Source organism: Lolium rigidum, chromosome 6, assembly GCF_022539505.1.
Source record: "Lolium rigidum isolate FL_2022 chromosome 6, APGP_CSIRO_Lrig_0.1, whole genome shotgun sequence".
NCBI classification, from domain to species: Eukaryota; Viridiplantae; Streptophyta; class Magnoliopsida; order Poales; family Poaceae; genus Lolium; species Lolium rigidum.
In genome coordinates this window covers 76,481,741-76,504,744 of record NC_061513.1, presented here as the reverse complement: position 1 = coordinate 76,504,744, position 23,004 = coordinate 76,481,741, and positions in this window count along the sequence as shown.

Here is a 23,004-nt window from a genome sequence, read left to right as displayed (position 1 = left end):
ATGCCGCCTCGTACAAAGGTCTAAGGAGAAAGCTCGCATTTGGATTTCTCGCTTTTGATTATTCTCAACTTAGACATCCATACCGGGACAACATAGACAACGGATAATGGACTCCTCTTTTAATGCTTTAAGCATTTGACAACAATTAATTCTTTTCTCATTAGAGACTTGAGGATATTTGTCCAAAACTGAAACTTCCACCATGAATCATGGCTTTAGTTAGCGGCCCAATGTTCTTCTCTCACAATATGCATGCTCAAACCATTCAACTCAGTGTAGATCGCCCTTACTTCTGACAAGACGAACATGCATAGCAACTCACATGAAATTCAACAATCAGTTGATGGCGTTCCCCGATAAACATGGTTATCGCACAACAAGCAACTTAATAAGAGATAAAGTGCATAATTACATATTCAATACCACAATAGTTTTTAAGCTATTTGTCCCATGAGCTATATATTGCAAAGGTGAATGATGGAATTTTAAAGGTAGCACTCAAGCAATTTACTTTGGAATGGCGGATAAATACCATGTAGTAGGTAGGTATGGTGGACACAAATGGCATAGTGGTTGGCTCAAGTATTTTGGATGCATGAGAAGTATTCCCTCTCGATACAAGGTTTAGGCTAGCAAGGCTTATTTGAAACAAACACAAGGATGAACTGGTGCAGCAAAACTCACATAAAAGACATATTGAAAACATTATAAGACTCTACACCGTCTTTCTTGTTGTTCAAAACTCAATACTAGAAATTATCTAGACTTTAGAGAGACCAATTATGCAAACCAAATTTTAGCATGCTCTATGTATTCTTCACTAATAGGTGCAAAGTATATGATGCAAGAGCTTAAACATGAGCACAACAATTGCCAAGTATCACATTACCCAAGACATTATAGCAATTACTACATGTATCATTTTCCAATTCCAACCATATAACAATTTAACGAAGAGGAAACTTCGCCATGAATATTATGAGCTAAGAACACATGTGTTCATATGAACCAGCGGAGCGTGTCTCTCTCCCACACAAGCATGATGTAATCCAATTTATTCAAACAAAAACAAAAACAAAAGCACACAGACGCTCCAAGTAAAGCACATAAGATGTGACCGAATAAAAATATAGTTTCAAGAGAAGGAACTCGATAATTTATCGATGAAGAAGGGGATGCCTTGGGCATCCCCAAGCTTAGACGCTTGAGTCTTCTTGATATATGCAGGGATGAACCACCGGGGCATCCCCAAGCTTAGACTTTTCACTCTTCTTGATCGTAGTATATCATCCTCCTCTCTTGACCCTTGAAAACTTCCTCCACACCAAACTCGAAACAACTCATTAGAGGGTTAGTGGACAATAAAAATTAACATGTTCAGAGGTGACACAATCATTCTTAACACTTCTGGACATTGCATAAAGCTACTGGACATTAATGGATCAAAAAAATTCATCCAACATAGCAAAAGAGGCAATGCGAAATAAAAGGCAGAATCTGTCAAAACAGAACAGTCCGTAAAGATGGATTTTATTAGGCCACCAGACTTGCTCAAACGAAAATGCTCAAATTGAATGAAAGTTGCGTACATATCTGAGGATCATGCTCGTAAATTGGCATAATTTTCTGAGCTACCTACAGGGAGATAGACCCAGATTCGTGACAGCAAAGAATTCTGAAACTGCGCAGTAATCCAAATCTAGTACTTACTTTTCTATCAAAGACTTTACTTGGCACAACAAAACATAAAACTAAGATAAGGAGAGGTTGCTACAGTAGTAAACAACTTCCAAGACACAAATATAAAACAAAGTACTGTAGCAAAATAACACATGGGTTATCTCCCAATAAGTTCTTTCTTTTTAGCCATTAAGATGGGCTCAGCAGTTTTAATGATGCACTCGCAAGAAATAGTACTTGAAGCAAAAGAGAGCATCAAGAGGCAAATTCAAAACACATTTAAGTCTAACATGCTTCCTATGCATAGGAATCTTGTAAATAAACAAGTTCATGAAGAGCAAAGTAACAAGCATAGGAAGATAAAACAAGTGTAGCATCAAAAATTTCAGCACATAGAGAGGCATTTTAGTAACATGAAAATTTCTACAACCATATTTTCCTCTCTCATAATAACTTTCAGTAGCAACATGAGCAAACTCAACAATATAACTATCACATAAAGCATTCTTATCATGAGTCTCATGCATAAAATTATTACTCTCCACATAGGCATAATCAATTTTATTAGTTGTAGTGGGAGCAAATTCAACAAAGTAGCTATCATTATTATTCTCATCAAGTGTAGGAGGCATAGTATAATCACAACAAAATTTACTCTCCATAGTAGGTGGCGCCAAAAGACCACTATTATAATCATCACAAATAGGAGGCAAAGTATCATCAAAGAAAATTTTCTCCTCAATGCTTGGGGGACTAAAAATATCATGAAAACCAGCTTCCCCAAGCTTAGAACTTTCTATATCATTGTCAACAATGGTGTTCAAAGCGTTCATACTAATATTACTACCAGCATGCAAAGAAGATTTCATAGGTTTTTTAATTTTCGCATCAAACAATCCATGTTTTAAATCAGGAAATAGAATAAGAAGCTCACTCTTGTACATTATGCCAAACTAGTGTAAACAAGAAACAAAAAGATGCAATTGCAGGATCTAAAGGAAATAGCTTCGAGCACACACACGACGGCGCCGGAAAAATACTTTACCTGAGACCGTAGTATGAGTGCCTTTTTACCTTTCCTCCCCGGCAACGGCGCCAGAAAAGTGCTTGATGTCTACGTTCCCCCTCCTTTCCTGTAGACAGTGTTGGGCCTCCAAGAGCGAGAGGTTTGTAGAACAGCTGACAAGTTTCCCTTAAGTGGATTACCCAAGGTTTATCGATCTCGGGGAGGAAGAGGTCAAAGATATCCCTCTCATGCAACCCCGCAACCACAAAGCAAGAAGTCTCTTGTGTCCCCAACACACCTAATAGGTGCACTAGTTCGGCGAAGAGATAGTGAAATACAGGTGGTATGAATAAGTAGTAGCAACAGCACCGAGAAAAGTGCTTTGCCCGGGACGATAGAACAAGCAGTAGTAACGCAGCCAGTAGTAACGCAGCGATGAGTAACGCAGATAAAACAATAAACAAGCGAGTGATAGCGGTATTTAGGAACAAGGCCTAGGGATTACACTTTTGCTAGTGGACACTCTCAACATTGATCACATAACGGAATAGATAAATGCATACTCTACACTTTTGTTGGATGATGAACACATTGCGTAGGATTACACGAACCCTCAATGCCGGAGTTAACAAGCTCCACAATAATGCTCATATTTTAGTAACCTTTAGTGTAAGATAGATCAAAAGACTAAACCAAGTACTAGCATAGCATGCACACTGTCACCTTCATGCATATGTAGGAGGAATAGATCACATCAATATTATCATAGCAATAGTTAACTTCGCAATCTACAAGAGATCATGATCATAGCATAAACCAAGTACTAACACGGTGCACACATCTGTCACCTTTGCACACGTGCAGGAGGAATAAAACTACTTTAATAAAAAATCACTAGAGTAGCACATAGATAAATTGTGATACAAAACATATTGCAATCATAAAGAGATATATAAAGAAGCACCTCACTATGCCATTCAACAGTGAATAAGTATTCTGTGAAATATAGCCTAAGAGACCCACACGGTGTACACACTGTCACCTTTACACACGTGGGACAAGGAGTCTCCGGAGATCACATAGGTAAAACTCACTTGACTAGCATAATGACATCTAGATTACAAGCATCATCATATGAATCTCAATCATGTAAGGCAGCTCATGAGATTATTGTATTGAAGCACATAGGAGAGAGATGAACCACATAGCTACCGGTACAGCCCCGAGCCTCGATGGAGAACTACTCCCTCCTCATGGGAGCAGCAGCGGTGATGAAGATGGCGGTGGAGATGGCAGCGGTGTCGATGGAGAAGCCTTCCGGGGGCACTTCCCCGCTCCGGCAGGGTGCCGGAATAGAGACTCTGTCCCCGGATCTTGGCTTCGCGATGGCGGCGGCTCCGGAAGGTTTCGTGGTTTTCGTCGAACGCCCCGAGGTTTTTAGGTCGGGGGTTTTATATAGGCGGAGAGGCGGCGCAGGAGGGCTTCGGGGGGCCCACACCCTAGGGGGCGCCCCCCTTGGCCGCGCCGGGGTGTGGTGTGGTGGCCCTGCCCCCCTTCTCCGGCGGTTCTCGTGTGTTCTGGATGCTTCCGGGTAAAATAGGAACCTGGGCGTTGATTTCGTCCGATTCCGAGAATATTTCGTTACTAGGATTTCTGAAACCAAAAACAGCAGAAAACAGGAACTGGCACTTCGGCATCTTGTTAATAGGTTAGTTCCAAAAAATGCACGAATATGACATAAAGTGTGCATATAATATGTAGATAACATCAATAATGTGGCATGGAACACAAGAAATTATCGATACGTTGGAGACGTATCACTTACCACCCAGTGTGTTCAGTGAACACGTAGCCGGCATGGGTTTACGAAAAAGCCTATGATACCTGGATATTAAGGGCCTAGAGGAAGAATCTATTTTAAAATGGAAAGGTGTGTAGTAGCTGTTGAATCTGACAAAAGAAGACTGGTGACCGGGTGTATACGTGAGCACGCACCCAGAAAGTGACATGTGTCAAACGGCATCCATTTCTCCGTGAGCTGATGTACTACAAAAAAAATTGTTACGAAAATCTTCACCGGCCAACCTTATCCCCCAACGACACCTCCTGGCCACACAATCGCCGTTCTCTCTCGCACCGTCTCGCGTGAAGATATCAACAAAAAGCAGCGCCGCCGGCGGGGATGTCGACTCTTGTCCGCCTGCAGTCCCACCAAATACTAGCTACTACTCTGCCCACCTTCTTCTCCACTCGCCCCAATCCATCCGGAGCTGCTCCTTTATCCCCTTAATTGATGCAGGCTCACATCTTCCTCAGACCCATCCATCCCCTCTGCCCACTCCGTCGATTTCGCTCATCCACCACCTCCCCAACTTATTCGTCGACGGCCGTTGTCGTTGTACACCCATCTCCGGCGCGGGCGACGCCAGCGCGAGGCTGTGGATGAGCAAACTAACGACGCCGGCCGCGCGCGCAAGAAGGTGGTCCGCCCCTCGCTTCGTCTGGATGGCTCGAGTTTGACCGCTGGATGCTTGTGCGGCGCTCCGTCGACGGGAGCTCGAGGGATGGCCATGCCTCCCGGCCAAATCGAGACTCCAGGTCGGGGTGCTGGCGCCGGCCTACGCGCCCGCCTACCGCGGCCTCCACTAGCTCCCGCGCGCTGCCCTGGCCAGCAACTCCCCGTGAGCCCTTAGCTCGCTCCGCTCCGCTCCGTCCCACGTTCCCTACGGCTTATCCTGCTCGACGCCCGGCTAACTCATCCTGCTTGAGCCCACTACGCAACGGATCCAAACTTTCCACTTTTGTTTTATTTCTATCATTTTCTTTTGGGTTTTTTCGTTTAGTTTTCTAGATGCAGTTCTTTGGTCATGAATCTGGGTTCTTATATCGTGAGATTCTACACGCTGCTGGAGCGCTGCTGGGTCAGCGGACGCAAAAGGAAGAGGAAGAAAATCCGGCGGGGAAGAACTAGCAGGTAGCCTGAACAAGATCACGTCAGCGGACGAGAGATCTTGTGCTCTCCGGCCGGCGGACGACGTGCAGCGGTGGATGGCGTCAAATCGATGGAGGCATGCCAGAAGCTTGGACACGGTCGAGCAGAGTAGTTGTTTGTTGTCTACCTGTGACCCACACACAGTCCAGGTCGTGTCGTGCATTAAGACAAAATCAGGTTGAAAAAGGATGTTTCACGCCGTTTGGGCTCCGTTTGTGAGGCCAGCATCTTAAAGCGAATCCAACGGTGATGACCGCGTGCTCACGTATACACCCGGTCACCAAATCCACTCTCAGAATCTGATGGTGCGTAACTGGCCATCATGACGAGACATGCTCTATATGCTAATCTGTGATAAAATGGATACCAAGAAAAAATTAAGTCTAAGATTAAGATTAAAATAAGATGAGATCAAGGGGGAGAATGTTAGTTTGATCTCCACGTACGACCCAACGGTCGTACGGCCCTATCTCGCGCCCTGATCGGGGGCGCCCAACCACGTCTGGTTGGTGGGCCCCTGTAGCCAACGCCACATATAAAAGAGGTGAGGGCCGGGCGCGGACGCCAAGGTTCGTCCGCTGCCGTCCTCCCCACCGACACACAAACCCTAAGCCACCCGATCTGGTGAGGCGCTGTAGCGGCGGGAAGCTCCACCGACATCACCGCCGCCCCTCCGTCGCCGCCATGGCGAGCCCCTCGTCGACGAAGACCGATGGTATGCACCCTACTATTTCCCCTCTAGTTTCATCCCGGTTAGGCTAGATGCAATTACTCACTAGATGCAACAACTAGAGGTCCTAGAAATCTAACAAGGGCAGCTTCTCCGAGAAGCCGCTAAAAGAACCGGGCCTTAATCGGCACTGTCGCCGATCGATACTGCAACGCAGCAGCTCAGCCTGACCCCCTGAAACCCATCTCATTACTATGCGATCCATCACGCACGCAGGCAAGTTGCGTCTTCTTGCTGCTTCCCCGGCCGGCACCACGCACCAGAGCAGCGCGGCGACGACGTCATGGTACTTGCGGCATATATATAGGAGATCGGCGCGCCCTCTTTCTCACGCATTAACGAGTTGCTGCACTGCCTGTCGTCCTGATCGAGCTCAAGATCGCTCGATCGGTGCCGGCCGCGGCACAGATCGAGGTGCCGGTCTTGATCGGTCTCACGCATTGACGAGTGGCTGCACTGGCCGATCGGTCCCGGCCGCGGCCCGCGGCAGAGAATTGCCGGCGTTGCTGCGCCTAGATATTGATAGGCTAGTGGACGCATGAACACTACAGAACGCCAAGCCGTACGGCACTAAATATCCCTGGATCCACCGTCAGATCACACTGCAGCACGTGCAGTCAATAACTGCTCCATGTAGGTACCTGTCCCAACCATTCCCATCAACAGACCTCTCCTATCCGCATCTCCGTGCCCTCGTCCGAGGAAGTCGGCGGGCAAATCCCCTCCCGGTAAACGTTGGTGGCAGGCTCTCTTATCCGAGCGTGAGAGCATCTCCAACAGGCGCGCTAAATCTTGGCGCTGTAAAAGCACTTTGCAGCGCGCTCTATCTATGTTTTGCGCGCGAGGACATATTCACCTCCAGCAGAAGCTCTAAATCTTGGAGCTGTAAAAATCCGTAGTTGTTTCTGCGCGCGCTGTATATATTCACCTCCAGCAGATGCTCTAAATCTTGGAGCTGTAAAAATTCGTAGTTGTTTCTGCGCGCGACTTATACAGCGCGCTCTTTCCGTGCTGTAGATATAGCGCACCACATAGCGCTTTTGCCCCAAACTGTATTTTACAGCGCCGGTTGCAGCACCTGTTGGAGCATTATTTTGCGCCCGCGCGCTAAATCAGTCACTTTTTGGGATACAGCGCGGGATAGAGCGCCTGTTGGAGATGCTCTGACTAGCGACCAGGGCCGGGCCGGCAAAATCCGGGGCCCTGTGCGAAAATTTAAAATGGGCCCCAATCTCACTAGAAAAATATAACTAATAAACAATTATATGTCTTAATAAGTGGACGTTTAAGCTGAAAAACTACTCTCGACGCCCGTAGATTCTAAACTCCTGATAATACTATCTTAAAAATAGTTTCAAAAGGAAGCATATATTGTTTAAAAACCCGACCGGGCTGATGGTCCTAAAAAAGACCTATATCTAATGGTTTTGATGCATGTAAAACCATCCCAAAAAAGTATATGTATATAGATAAGCCTATTAAAAACTACCCCCACGAAGAGGAATAGAATAGCCATATGTCAAATTTACGTCACTCTCTATAAATTAAAACCGCAATATTTTTTGCATGATAGTTAATTGTTTAATTTGAATATGAGAAGTCAAGATATCGCAGCACAAAGTTTCTGACATCTTTGACTTGAACTACAAATTTATTTCAAAAGTAGGTATAGTTTGATTTATAAATGCGGCTTTTCAAAAGTAGTATTTGTATCATAGGCATCAATCATCAATGAGAATATAAATAAATGCAGATTTTCTAATATTCAATTGCTAATAAAATAAATAGTTAAGTATTTGTATCATAGGCATCAATTAGAATAGAAAAAACAAAAGGAAAAAAGTAAAAAGAGGCGCTGCTAGTGGGTTTTGATCGTGCAACCTTTTAGCAGGTATAGTATGATTTATAAATGCAGAACAGAAAAAAGACAAAGAAAAGATACTAACAGCAAGCGCGCTGGTTCAAGATTCGAACTTGCAACCTCGTGGATAACAAATTGGATAGCCCGCAGCCAGCTGAACTAAGCTACTTCCGTGGTCTCCATTCGAAGTAAAATTAGATAGTGTATGTAGAAGGCCCGTTTCGAAATTCTGGGCCCCCAAAATTTCGGGGCCCTGTGCGGCCGCACGGGCCGCACTCCCGTCGGCCCGGGCCTGCTAGCGACGTCAAGAGACTTCTCCTCCTCGTGTGGTGGGATCTTCGATCGGAGCTTCGCGGTGGCTCTAGCAGCTCGTTCGATGGAGATGGATGCCAAGGCGGTGGCTCCGGACTTCTTCAACGACCTTGACGATCACGGTGGCCAAGCCAGTGAGCGATGACGTGGAGGGCAGCCGATCTGCATAACAAAGGAAGCGGTCATTGGATTCTCGCATCAAGATGGTGTTTTGCTTGATGCCGACCTTAATTGATCTAGCAGATGCCAACATTGGCAAGCTGGGGCGGTAGCAAGGGAGAAGCACAATATCTTATCTTTCATGGTAAAAATCAAGATCTAACTTTAATTAGATGTGAGTGTAAATCGCCTTGTTGAAAGCATTTTTTAAGAGAGCGAAATTCGGACGTTCTGTTGGCAGCGATTTATGTTGCACTTATATGTTTTTGATAACCATAGCGAGATCTATTGTTTTTTGTACAAAGCCCAACTGTTTTTAGGACATTTCATTGTTGCAGCATCTTTATATAATTGATATGTTCTATTTAACAACAAAAACTGCTTAAGTACGGGCGCTAGCTTTCATAGACTCACACTGTAGAAAAACGCCTAGTACGACTCGGAGCTGGAGGAAGGTGATGCCAAAGTTTATGTACGGACCTTTTTTCTCGCAAGATTCTGATGAGGATGCGCTGTCCGACGGTTATGTCGGACGTAAACCGGTTGGTGCCCGCGTGCCAACTGACGGGACTTTGGTTTCTACGCCTTTCATCTGCAGCTATGATACGTACGTGCCGTTGGCAGCACGTACCATCGTACGCACTGCTCTCCGTTAAAAATAGCGTACGCCGCTACAGGTGCAGTGTCTTGGTACTCCCCGAGGATGTGCAGCGTCTCGGGCAACCGGCGCCACGCTTGTCTCGCCAGGTGGCTCGCTTCTCGCCAGAAGTCTCGCAGGGTACCTAAAACGGCTAGACACAGCTTTCAGTACTGAAAGATAGATAGACTGAGAACAGTGACAGTAGAGCTCCACCTGAAATCAAGTCTCGCTTCTTTGAGACCTTACCCTGCCATGTGTTCGTGTTGGCAGATGCATATACGCCGATTTGGCGATGCAGCAAATTGATTACGTAAGGGACTGCCGGCGGTGGCATCGTGTTCATTGGACCTGTCAGCACCATCGGCATGAGCAAGGCTGCATGTGCCTCGGCTAGCTTGTCCAGTTCAGTTTTTTTTTTTTTACAGATAAAGGCCCGAAGGGCCTGGAAGCTGTATTAGAGCATGTCTAATGGAACCCTTAAATCTGTATACAACCGTTTTTTTACGGATTTAAGGGTTCAAATGCTATTTAGTGGAACCCCTAAACCCCTAAATCTGTAAAAAAAATTAGAGGTCGAGGCCCCAACCCGTGCTCCGACCTGTACATGTAAGGGTTGGAGGGGCCAACCCCTACCACAACCTGTACAAGTAACCGTTTTTTTACGGGTTTAAGGGTTCCACTAAATGCCTTCTGTTTTTCACACCTCCAACCCCTCCAATTTTGCCAATTCTCGACCCTTATAGCTATAAGGGTTTAAGGGTTCCATTAGACATGCTCTTAAAGAGGTGCACAAGATACAAAGAGGATCCCAAAGAGTAAGAAAATTACAGACAAGTCCTCCACTTTTGCATTCTGGACCTCTAAGAAAGAAAGAAGAAAGCAATCGGGTCTGGGGTCTTCACCGCAGACGACCAATGACCTCCAGATCCGGGCACCGTAATCACCGCCGGGGACGGCACCACTTGGGGCAACAACAGCGTGAGCTCCCAGATCGAGATCAACACAGATCCTCCGCTTCGGCACCAAGGCATGGAGGAAGAAGACGCACGGGTGAGCACTGCACCCGAGCTCGGAGTGGCCACTTTGACCTAGGATAGCCACGGCAGAAAGGTGCCGTCGCTTGGAATCTAGAACACAGCTTCCTGCGTGATGAGCACCGCACGCTCACCAGTGTGCCTCTGAGCTCTAGACCGACGAACTCTGGGTCTCGTCACACCCTCCTGTGTGTCCCCACGACCACAAGGAGGAGGAAAGAGCCGCCCAAGAATTCACCAAACCCGCAGTCGAGAGAAGTACCAGGATCTCCGCTCCGCCGGGGAGAGCACACAACTTCGCCTCTCCTCCTCGCCTCCACGGCCGACCAGAAGAAGCTCCGTCGTGCGCCGCAGAAAGCATCGCCCCTCCCCCTCGCCTCCATGGCCGGCCAGGGGAGGCTCTGCTTCGCAGCACCTCATCAACAGCAGAAGATCCACGGCCCCTACTTTATTTGCGGAGACAGTGGCTCCCTCCTCGACGCCATGCTTCAACCACACGAGCCATAGCAGCAAGAAGAAGAACCCTAACCCCTAGATCTTGCCTAGATCCGAGGTGCAGCTCCAAAACACCACAAAGGGACGGCAACTACAAGAAGAAAGCAAATATCTAGAACCGGCGCCTTCCCTCCACCTACCCTCTTCGGCGACGCCGGCAAGAGAGACTTCAGGTCGGCCCGGAACCACCCGGGAGCCGCTCAGCTACTGTAGATATGAGAGAGACTGTGAGGGGAAATGTCCAGTTCAGTTAACCAGAAGGCTTCAGTTCAAGTCGATGGATGGACGGAAAGATAGAGCTTGCGCAGTCCGATTCGTCCGAGTTATATGTTTCTAGGGCACGGTCGGCATCATGAAAGGCACATGCCCAACACGACTGCACGAGGTGTCGAGCTTCACTGGCCCTCACTGTGACTGGTCGCCGTCACGAGCTCACAGAGTGAGTAGGTTTCCGTCCGCTATCTGAAACGTGCCCATCGCCGGCGATTGTTTCCTTCGCTTTCGATCGACGCCTTAATTATTTGTCTTCTTCTGTGTTGTGATCGCCTTGCGGCCCGGCCGGCGGTTAAACTAGGACGACTTGCTTCCGGCTCTTGTTTATGTGCGAGCTAGCAATTATTACGGTGATGCTCATATGCTCATCATTACAAGAAGGAAAACGAAAATTTTCGTGGTCAGCACGCTAGCTAGCTAGATTGCACCTAGTCGTGTGCCGTGGCGTCGCAAAGTTTTCAACTCGTTGTCCCTTGCACAGTTAGAACCGCAGGAAACGACCATCGTTTGCGACTTTAGTGACTGAAACCAGAGTTTTCCTAAACTACACATGGGGCTAGCTAGAGAGGTGAATGGTCGCCAATCAAATCTCGAAGAAACTGGTAATAATGGAATAAACAATGATCTAGCTAGAGTAGAAAGTTGCTCACGATTTTCTTCGCTGTTGTTAGCAGTGTGCATAGCGGTGGTGCTAACTGAAGCAAACATGGTGCATGGAGATGAAGGAAAGTTATTTTAAGACCCATGAAAAGGAAGGAAACTATGAATTCTCAACTTTACCTGCACTAATGTGTCCTACCGATCTTAAGCGCGGACCTTTCAACTTTCACATCATCTTAGGATACACTTCGTCCGTTTTTTATTTTATTTACTCTAACTTAGTATAACTTGTACTCCTAAATTAGAGTCAGTTACGGTGTAGGCCTAACCCCGAATAAGAGACCCGGGGGTGGGGGCGGAATCATTTGGCTCGCCGGAACATCTTGGGTGCAGGAAAACACACACGCGAGATAGGGACGCTAGGAAGAATATGGTGTGGATAAGCCTTATATACGTATATGGAAAAGAAAGTGGTGGCAATGGAGACGACCAGGGAGATGGATGAGGCTAGATTCTAGATGCGTGCAGACAAAATCATAGCCTCGGTAGAATATATACCCGTGGTTAGTGTGAGTGGCAACGTGTTTCATCTGGTCGCCGTGTTGACAAATAGACCCATATTTCGCCTTCTGGAATGGCAGCTCCGGCTTTTTTTCGCCTTCTCTGGAACAGCCACGCCGCCGATGCGCTCCCCTTGCTTCCGACGGCGCGCACGGACCCGACGATGACGCGCGCGCTCGGCCAGTCAACACATGCAAATCTTTTGAACCATCGGCATTCCGGCGGCTGACGCATAGCTCTTTTACACACTCGCGGGAATTGGCAGCGCATGCATGCAATCATGGAATAATGCAACCGCGTTGCGCCGGAATCATGGCTGGAAATGAAGGCGGCCGTGTCCGCCTGTGTGGCGCACTAGTAGAGAAACCCCTTTAATACCGGTTCTAGATGGCCTTTAGTACCGGTTTTGAAACCGGTACTAAAGATTCGGTATTAAAGCCTCCTCCTTTGGTACCGGTTTCTTACGAACCGGCACTAAAGGTGCCTCCACGTGGGTACGGAGGAGCCCACGGGGCTGGAGACCTTACGAACCGGTACTAAAGGTTATTTCGTTAAAAAAAGATATCTATTTATTTTATCCATTTTTTCTAATTATTTTTCACTCTCTCTTTTTTTTGTTTTTTTTTTCAGAATTTCTAGTATTTCGTTAGTCTCTAACTACACTTAATCTCTAGTCAAATTACTTACCCGTGGTCAAACTTCCCGGTCGGTCAGTCGTTCTCAAACCACTTCCAAGTGCTTCGCGCGCATGTCGTTGATAGTAGTATCATATCAATCCTATTAACATGTTGGTCAATGTTACACTTCTTTATTATTTAAATTTCAAATAATTATTTTAATAAACAAAAGTAATGATGTAATAATAATGTTGAAAAAATAAATAAAATTAACTTTTTAATTTATATTATTTTAATTATTTCTTAAATTTTTAAATTTTTTTGCCAAACCTAAAACCTGAAAATTTGAAAATCTTATAACTTGCTAAAAGTAATAGTAATATTCTGGGATTCAAAAAAATCTTATAATTATTAATTTTAATTTTAAAACAATTAAAAATATATAAATTTCTAAATTTCTAGAAAAAAACTAAAATCTTCCTGCTTTCATATTTTCATTTGGAATTTTGAGAATCTAAAAATTGGCTATCCGGGTAAACCCCGATGTATTCGGATGTAACTTTTTCCCACGATGATTTTGATATATTATACGTTTTTTCCCGACGTCATATGCAAAAGTTAATGCGGTTTTACCATTTTTCAAATATTTTTTGCAAAAAAAGTCAAAATTCGAATTTCTTAATTTCACCGACTAGAAGGTTGCATAACATACAAGAATCTGAAAACACTTTATTTTTTGAATTTTCTATCATTTTCATTTGTATTTTACAAAGCAAAAAAAAGGCGATCCACGGGGAAGGGGCGGTGGAGGTGCGTGGGGAGCAGGAAAACCTTTAGTACCGGTACCAGTTCGCGACACGAACCGGTACTAAAGATTTTTCGGCTGACGCCAACCCTTTAACACCGGTTCGTGACACGAACCGGTACTAAAGGTCCTGCACGAACCGGTACTAAAGGTTGCCGGCAGCCTGGGCAGTGCAACCGGTACTAATGCACCCTTTAGTACCGGTTCGTAAGGAAACCAGTACTAAAGGCCTGGACGGAAGCCCCTTTTTCTACTAGTGGCGGAACCTCGCCGGCGGCTGCCGTGTCCGGACAGACCTGAGGACGTCGTAGGGCTATCGCCTCATGCCATGTGATGATCCGGATATGTTATACAACGATTACTTCTCCGACAGTGCAACACATGCCGACAATTTTCGGCGGTACTATAGGATGAGCAAACACTTGTTCATGAATATCCTTCGTGGCGTGAGAGAGTTCGACCCCCTACTTCAGGCTGAAGCACGACATTGTTGGTGCGGCTGGCTTCTCGTCGATCCAGAAATGCATCGCTGCCATGAGGATGCCTGCATATGGAGCACCTGCTGATGCACATGACGACTACATTCGCATGAGTGAGTTCACTCCTATTGAGTGCATGTACAAATTCTGCCGAGCTGACGTGGAAAATTTTGGCCCGTGCTATTTAAGAGAGCCAACTGAAGCAGAGAATGGTAGGATCATGCATGGCACAAAATGCATCGAGCGGATTCCCTGGAAGGCGTGGAAGCATCGATTGTATGCATTGGTCATGGAAGAAATGCTCGTTTGCTTGGCAAGGTTTTTACAAAGGACGTCATGGATTTTGTAGTGTGGTGTGTGGCGGATTATGACCTATGGATTTGGTATTCTTTTTTTTGGTCTGGCGGGATCACACAATAACATCAACATGTTGCACCGCTCTCCAGTGTTTTCCAAACTTGCGGAAGGTAATGATCCACCATCCAACTACGAGTTCAATGGCAACCAATACACCAAAGGCTACTATCTAGCCGATGGTATGTATCAAACATGGGCGACATTTGTCGAGACAATCCCCATGCCAACTAGTCATAAGAATTTCCACTTTGCTGAGCGCCGTGACGTACTGTCGGAAGGATATCGAGTAGGCATTTGGTGTGCTTGAAGCTTAATTTGCTATTGTTCGGTATCATGCTCTCACGACCAATTGTGGAAGGTGATGCAAGTTTGTGTCATCATGCATAACATGATCATCAGGAATTAACGCAAGACCAGGCATGTTGGTCCCTATGAGTGTCAAGGACCTCTTGTGTAGTATCATACATGTTTTCTGGCGTACTACTTTGATGTTACTAACCACTAATATAAACGTAGTAATATAGAGTAGTAACACGTGCATGTTACTACTCTACGCTACTATGACTAGTTTTAGTGTGGACACGTGGCCCCAAATGCATGGCAGTTTTTGCCGGCACTTCCAAGCAAATAGTTGGCACCACTCCATTTGGGGCACACGTGGAGGTGCTATTACATCTTTGAAGTTTAACAATTAGTACACTCTCCGTTTCATGAAAGTTGTTTCAACATTATCCAAATTTTATTTAGATATGTATTTAATACGTAAGTACATCTAAATTTTTACAAATTAAGATAATTTTCGTGGGAGGGAGAGAGTACTAAAATACAGCGTGTAGCCATGTTTGTTGAATATATGGCCGAGATGAAGTTTCACCACCTGCACTTGTGTTGTCACCGTCTGGAGAGAATCTAGACTTCCATCGGCATCCAGAAAATGCGCACGTTCTTCTGGTCGAGTTCAAACCAGAAAAAGAAAGAAAGGCACAGGCTGACAGGCATACGTACACGTTCCTGTAGAATGGCGAATCTATGGTTCTCACGTCAGGACGCGTCAGATCAACTGCCGAATTAGGTTCCACGTCCACGTGATATGATTCAACGTACGTACGCCTGCCGGCCGGCGGTGGGAAACAAATGAGCCATGCCGCACGTACCTCTCTCCGTGTCACACGCGCACGCACGCGTCTGGGAGCAGAAAAAGGAAGGAGACGCGACGCGCGATCGCATGCATGCATTCGGACAGGAAAACAGCAGCCGGTACGCCGTACGTACGTGACCACCCGTGGTGGTCGGCGGTCGGTGAAGTGTGTCGCACGCTCGTGCGTACGCCTCCGACCCGGTTCAGACGCATCGTTGTACCGTACGTGTGGGCCTGATATTTGTGTCTGCTCTACGTGGCCGCACCTCAACCCTGATCGATATCCATTCCAGATCGACATCCGACTCGCCGTCTGGGAGGGGGCAGCGATCGGGACCCGACCTAGCTAACGGTGGCCTAGCGCGCGTGCACGTACTGCCCTGGCCTGGAGATCGGCTTCGGCGCCGCTTGTGTTCACACGCCACGCACGCACGGGGTCATTGCCGCATCACGGATGTGATGAGAGATCGCAAGCAAAGCATGAGCACACGTACAAGCACGGGCACATCACAATGTTATCTCCAACATATTATTGTAGAGTATTATATTTGTTCATTAAAATATGTCGGAAGTTTATCTAAATTAAGATGCACCTAGATAATCTTTAGTGTATAGATGTATTTGAATTTAGATAAATCTTCAATATCCTTCTATGGTCGGAGAAAGTAAAAAAAAAAATGCTATTTGTTCATTAAAGGATGTCGAAAGTTTATCTAAATTATGATGCACCTAGATAACCTTTAGTCTATAGATGTATTTAAATTTAGATAAATCTTCAACATTTTTTTATGAACGGAGAAAGTACAAAAAAAATATGCTATTTCCCCCATTATAAGCAAAATACTTATGTACATGAAAACGACGAGATACCAAACCACTTCAAGTACCTCCCGCCACAGCCTGCCTAGCATTTCCTGACACGTACCATCCCCACCTCCCTACAACGTCGCTCCGCGACGTCCTCATCGCGCACCTCGACTCTGTGCGCCGCCTCATTCCCACATGCCACTGGCATTGTCTTCAGGATGCCATGCACATATGCACTAAGCACTACAGGAATGTTACTCTACGCCGACGGTCGGCTGCCCTCGGCGTAGCCACGCCTTGCCCTCGGCGTAGGCTACGCCGACGGCAGCCCTCGGCGTGTCGCCTCGGCGTCTGGGTCCCTCGGCATAGGTAGGTGGGCCGTCGGCGTAGAGCTAACCCTCGGCGTCCCGGCTCTATGCCGACGGTGAAGAAGCCCCTCGGCGTTGACGCCGCTCGGCGTAGCGTGGCGGCGCGCCGTCGACGTTAACGGAGCGGCCGGAGACGCCGACGGCCCAACCCCTCGGCGTAGAGAGACGGGAGAGGCGACGTGGCGCACGGAGGCGCACCCTAGCCGGAGGCTATGCCGAGGGCAACCCCTCGGCGTATGCATGCCCCATGCGGCGCCACCGTGGACACGCGGCAGCACTCGGCGCGTCGGGCTACGCCGAGGGCAACCCCTCGGCATAGACCGACCATATGGCCCTATGTCGGGGTCTATGCCGACGGCATTACCCTCGGCATAGGAGCCTCGCCATTTTTTTCTCGTTTCAATTCCAGTTCCGATTGCAATGCAATCCGGTTCCGAGTTCATATAATCGACCAAATTCACATAAATATCATATAATCGACCAAATTCATCCAAAATCGACCAAATTCGTCATAATTCACATAAATAACATGAAATCCACATAGTAGCATACAAATACATCCAAATTCATCCAAAATCACCATAATTCACATAAATAGCATGAAATCCACATAGTAGCATACATGGTGCATGTAATAGCATACAAGAGGAGAGTGCCATGTCATCCAATACATAGTAGTAGGTAGCACATGATGGCAAGCAAGAAGCCCGGTGCTGACTAGCGGAGGAAGGACCCGGGCGGGGTGTGTCCGCCCACATCGTTGGCGAAACGAGCAACCCGGGGTTGCGCTCCGTAGAAGCTCCGGAAGAACCACTCGGAGAAGGACCGGTGGTATGCCTAGGAGAAGTCGACGGAGAGGCACCGGGAGTAGTCCCGGGAGTAGTCGATGGAGAGGCACCGGCGAACGCCCGGAGACCGACCACCTTCATGAACCGGTGTGACCTCGCGCCCACCCGGCGATGCTCGGTTCCCGGACCATCCCGTTCCCTATATGTTCCCTACATGTTAGCAACTTGCGAGGCAAAGAAAAGTGGTAACTACCGGTTTGGCAAAGAACTTACCTCCGGTGTGGGTTCGTAGTAAGTCGCAGCGAAAGCTGCCCTCGATGGCATGATAGGCATGTCCCCCGCCACGGTAACTCGAGCCGGTGGCGGTGTACCAGTAGACATAGAGATCATCATTTCCTGCAAGATAGGTTACAAGTTAGGCTTTGCAGAAATAAAGCATCAAACCGAGACTTGTCATCTACTTGCGCGAGAAGAAAGATTCGGACTTACTCCTATATACGCCATGTAGGCCGTATTCTGCCTATTCCACTGCGCGGCGGCTCTCGTCGATAAGCTTCATTACAGGCTTCGAAGGCCGCCTCAAACTCGAGGCTACAATTTCGAAACAATGAATCTCGTAAACACTTAGCCATGTAGGAAGGAAAACCGGAAAGAGGATGAAAATGAGGAAAACTTACATTGTAGGCGGGTGGACGAGCAGGCCGTGGACGAGGCTGGGGGCTGTCGGCGGTGAGGGTATGCTTGAGGCGCGTGTAGCTCGTGGAGTGGGTAGGCTTGACCGCCTTATTCAGCCAAGGGAAACGGCCATGCGGACGCCCGTGCCCCGACAGGACCAACGACTCCTCGTCGACCGGAATGCTCAAGGGGTCATCCACCTAGGGGTGACGAGACTTGACCATGTCGCGGTAGTCCTCCTTGGCGGCCTTGGCATTGCCGTAGTACCGTGGCTGAGGCAATGCGGGATTGGGCTTCGCTTCGTCCGCATCATGTCATATATCCGGGCATCATGAAGCACCACCCCAGGTGGTGCCTCGGCCACCTGCATCGCGAAAAGAAAAGTTAAACGTACCACAAATGAGACATGACGGGAAATGAAAGAAGGTCGTTCCATGTATATACATACCTTTTTCCCCTTGAAGCGGGTGTAGTCGCGGTTTCCCGCGCGAGTGTGTGCCACCGGTGCCTCGGTTCTCCATGTTACGCCTCGACACGGCTGCAAACTCCTCGTCCTGCCTGAGCCACCTCGCCCTAATCAGCTCCTCCCATGCCTCCCTATGCTGCTCGGCCCACTCGGGACAAACCTGAAAACGCAATACTCAGCTCAAGATAATTCAATGAAAACATAGCAGCAATGTAGAATCTCATTGACATTTTACTCACCGACATGTACTCCTCAATGGTCATTGCCCATTCCTCCGTAGGCTGGTTACCAACATAGTACTCCTTCTTGACCCTCTTACCCTTGTTAGCCCGAGAAGGCACTAGCGCTGGTGAACTTTTGGTTGTACCACCGTCTGCGGTGTCAACCTCTCGCAAGCGCCACGCAAAGTGAGACGCGCACTGCGTGTCATGCTCCGGGTCCACACGATAGAAGCACTTCAATCATGCATAAATCAGTTGTGAAAGTCATGAGTTAGCACATTAGGGTCATCAACTATGAACGGTGCGCGAGAAATATATGCCTTACCCGGAACATGGTGGTCACGGCCTCAGCGACTGTCGCGAAGCCTACGGCGGGGGCATCCTCATAGTCCGCCCAAGTAGTGGCTAGCTTCGTCGCGCCACCGGGGACCGTGCTAAGGGGAGTGTATCCGCCGGGCCGAACTTCTTAATCGAGCCCCAAGCAAGCCGTTAGGCATGCGGGGGGCTTGGCATCCCATGTCCGAGTCTGCTGCAAATAAATCACACATTAGTACACATGCCAAATTGTTTATTATGCCCAAGATGAAAATACATGTTCGAAATTTCTGAAGTAGTACACTTACTCATCGCTCGAAGGAATGATAAGGGCCTTGTCATCATGGGTCTTCGGCTCCTTCCTCGCATCGGGGACTCTAGCTTCTCCACGAAGCTTCAAGGGCTTCAGCGCACCCTCATCCTCCATCACCTCCAACTCAGCCCTAGAGTCCGACTCGTGTGTAGACTCCGTCTCCATCTCCACCTCCCCACTAGACGGACCCTCAAGGTACAACTCAGGAGCCACGTCGCCGTGAGCGGAGGGTGGCTCGTCAAAGTCCATGTGTACCCCGCCGCCACCTCGTCCTCCACCTCGTCCTCCTCGTCCTCGTCCTCATCCTCCACCTCGTCCTCCTCGTCCTCGTCCTCCATCGGTACCATCGGCGTAACGCGGATTTTGCACCGGGGCTCGATCACTCCGTCTAGGCACTCTAGGAATATTCCTCTTCACCTGCGCCAGCGTCTTAAGCAAGCTCTCGGAGTACCGCCTTGCCGCTGCTCATATTGTCCAGATCACACGCATTGAGAAGAATAAAACAGGTTAAGCACAAAGACATATTATACGAAGATACTAAGAATAAAAGGCACAATGCAATTAAGAAGCATGTTGACATAATAAAATGAATATACTAAGAATAAAAGGCACAATGCAATTAAGAAGCATGTTGACATAATAAAATGAAGATACTAAGAATAAAAGGCACAATGCAATTAAGAAGCATGTTGACATAATAAAATGAAGATACTAAGAATAAAAGTCACAATGCAATTAAGAAGCATGTTGACAAATAAATACTAAGAATAAAAGACCCTCACCGACCATCATCGCTCTCACGCTCACTCTCATACTCCATCTCTTTCTCTTTCTCTTTCTCTCGGCCCACTATCACTATCACTATCTTGTGAGTACAAAGTTGAAGGGTCGACGGGTGGAGGCTCATCATAATTGTCATTCGCCTCAAGTAACTTCTCGAGCATAGATATGTCCTTTAGATCCACCACCGACTCACCACGAGTTTCCGCATCGTTCCCGAGGTCTTCTTGAACAAACGGTTCTAAAATATATTCCCCGAAGTCCTGTTCCTCTTGATAGAAAATCCCCTCGTATGTCACGGGGTCAATGTTGTTGTAATCATCCTCGAGAGGGAATCGGTAGGTTACCATGTGGCGATACCGGAAGACGACTTCCCAACCCTTGAGTTCCGCTTTCCGGCATGGGTAGGGCAAATAATAAACTTGCTTGGCTTGGTGAGCCACAATAAAGACATCGGCTCCGCTATAGGTGGTTGAAGGCTTAACTTCAACTAACCCAATGGACTTATCACTTCTCTCGTCCACCTATTGGGTCGAACCAATGACACTTGAACACGACGATATTGAGTTGCACGTTCGTACGATTGAATGTCAACTCGTATACACTTTGTAACCTTCCGTAGTAATCAAAGTTGTTGGCTCCTTTGGTGAAGACCCCGGTATTTATCGTTTTGGGATTCGCCGGCCCTTCCGGTGCGTCTCTCGTGTGGAAGCGAAACCCATTCACATCATACTTCTCATACTTGGTCACCTCACGGCTACAACCTTGGGAAACACATTTCAACTCATCTATCATATCAACGTTTCTCTCACGGCCCTACAAGAACATTTCAAATTTGTTGTGTGCATTAGTTACGTGTAATAAGAGGGACAAGTCACATGTTGCAATGTAAGAGGAAATTACTTTTTCCATGAACCATGTCACAAAGTTTTTATTAATTCCGGGAGCACCCTCTTTCAGTAGAGTGTCCATCTTCGAGGGTACGGGCAATTCATCATACGGCCACATTTCATCCGTGAATTTGCTGAAAGGAGAAAATAAGCATTAGACCGAGACGAGGTTACTAGCTACAAAGTAATTTGTTCACCATTTTACCTTACGAATGGGATCACTTCCTCCATGTTCATAAGCACATATAGCATTATACAATCCTTCTCTTCGTTCTCCAATTTATATTTTGTTCCTTTACCAGCCTTGCCACCTGGGGAATTGGAATAGTTTTAGCTTGGGGTCATTCTCGGGCACGTCGACATTGTAACGAGTGACCGGGTTATGCTCGAGTGGGAACATCATCGGGATAGTACGTTGTCGCGGCATCTGCCATCTCCCGAAGGCATATTGCCTCAGCTATGCATGCTTCAATCTTGGCCTTGTTTCCAGTTATCTTTCGAATATACTTAAACTCTCTCTCAATACAGAACTGCCAACGAAACTGCACCGGACCACCCAAGAGTGCCTCGTTGGCGAGGTGCACAATGAGATGTGCCATCGGAGTAAAGAAGCCTGGCGGAAATATCATCTCCAAATTGCATAGCAACTCCGGCACTGTATGTTGTAGCTTTGCAATAACCTCGGGACATATCCGCTAGCACGGAGCGTGCGGAAGAAATGGCTCAAGCTGCGCAAGCACTCGCCGGACTTTCTCGGGGATATACCCTCGAAGCATCACCGGCATGAGCCGCTGAATCCATATATGATAGTCGTGACTCTTGAGCCGGTGACTTTTCCCGTCGAAAGATTAACTCCCTTACTCATATTCGAGCAATAACCATCCGGGAACATCACGACGTATTTGAGCCACCTGAATGCCTCCTTCTTTTGGATGGAATCAAGGCAGAAGTTGGCATGCGGCTTGAACCAATTCTTTTGACGGCCAATAGGACGCTTCATGTGTAATTTTTCCCTATCACAGAGGATCTCAATATCGACTCTAGCCTTGACATTATCCTTTGACTTCCCGGGAATGTTCAGGCATGTGTGAAAGACGGACTCCGCGACATTCTTTACAGTGTGCATCACATCGATGTTATGGGGAAGTTCGAGGTCCTTGTAATACTCGAGCTTCATTAAAGCCGCCTCGTGAGTCCAGTTGTGCGTTACACCATATCCCTCAAATTGATGGCCGGTTGGCGTCGTCGCCGGCACGAGAGCACGTAGCTCGGCTTCAACAAGTGTACCATCAAACTTCGGCACATCTTTTTTTCATGCACAACTTTGCCCTTCTTGAAGTTCTTTTTGTCTTCTCTAAACGGATGCCTCCTTTTGAGGAACCGTCGATTCGTGTCAAACGCAACATACTTGCGACCCTTCGTAGCCAAAGGAACTCAAGCCGATGCCCGCACACTCGGGCATGGCCACTTACCAGCTGTACACCATCCACATGTTAGGGCGTACCCGGGCATGTCATGCATGGTATACCGCAACCAAACTCTCATGCAGAAGTTTGTCTTCGATGCTCGGTCGTACGTCAATGTCCCGTGGTGCCAAGAGTGGTTCAAATCTTCCACAATCGGCTGCATGTAGACACTCAAA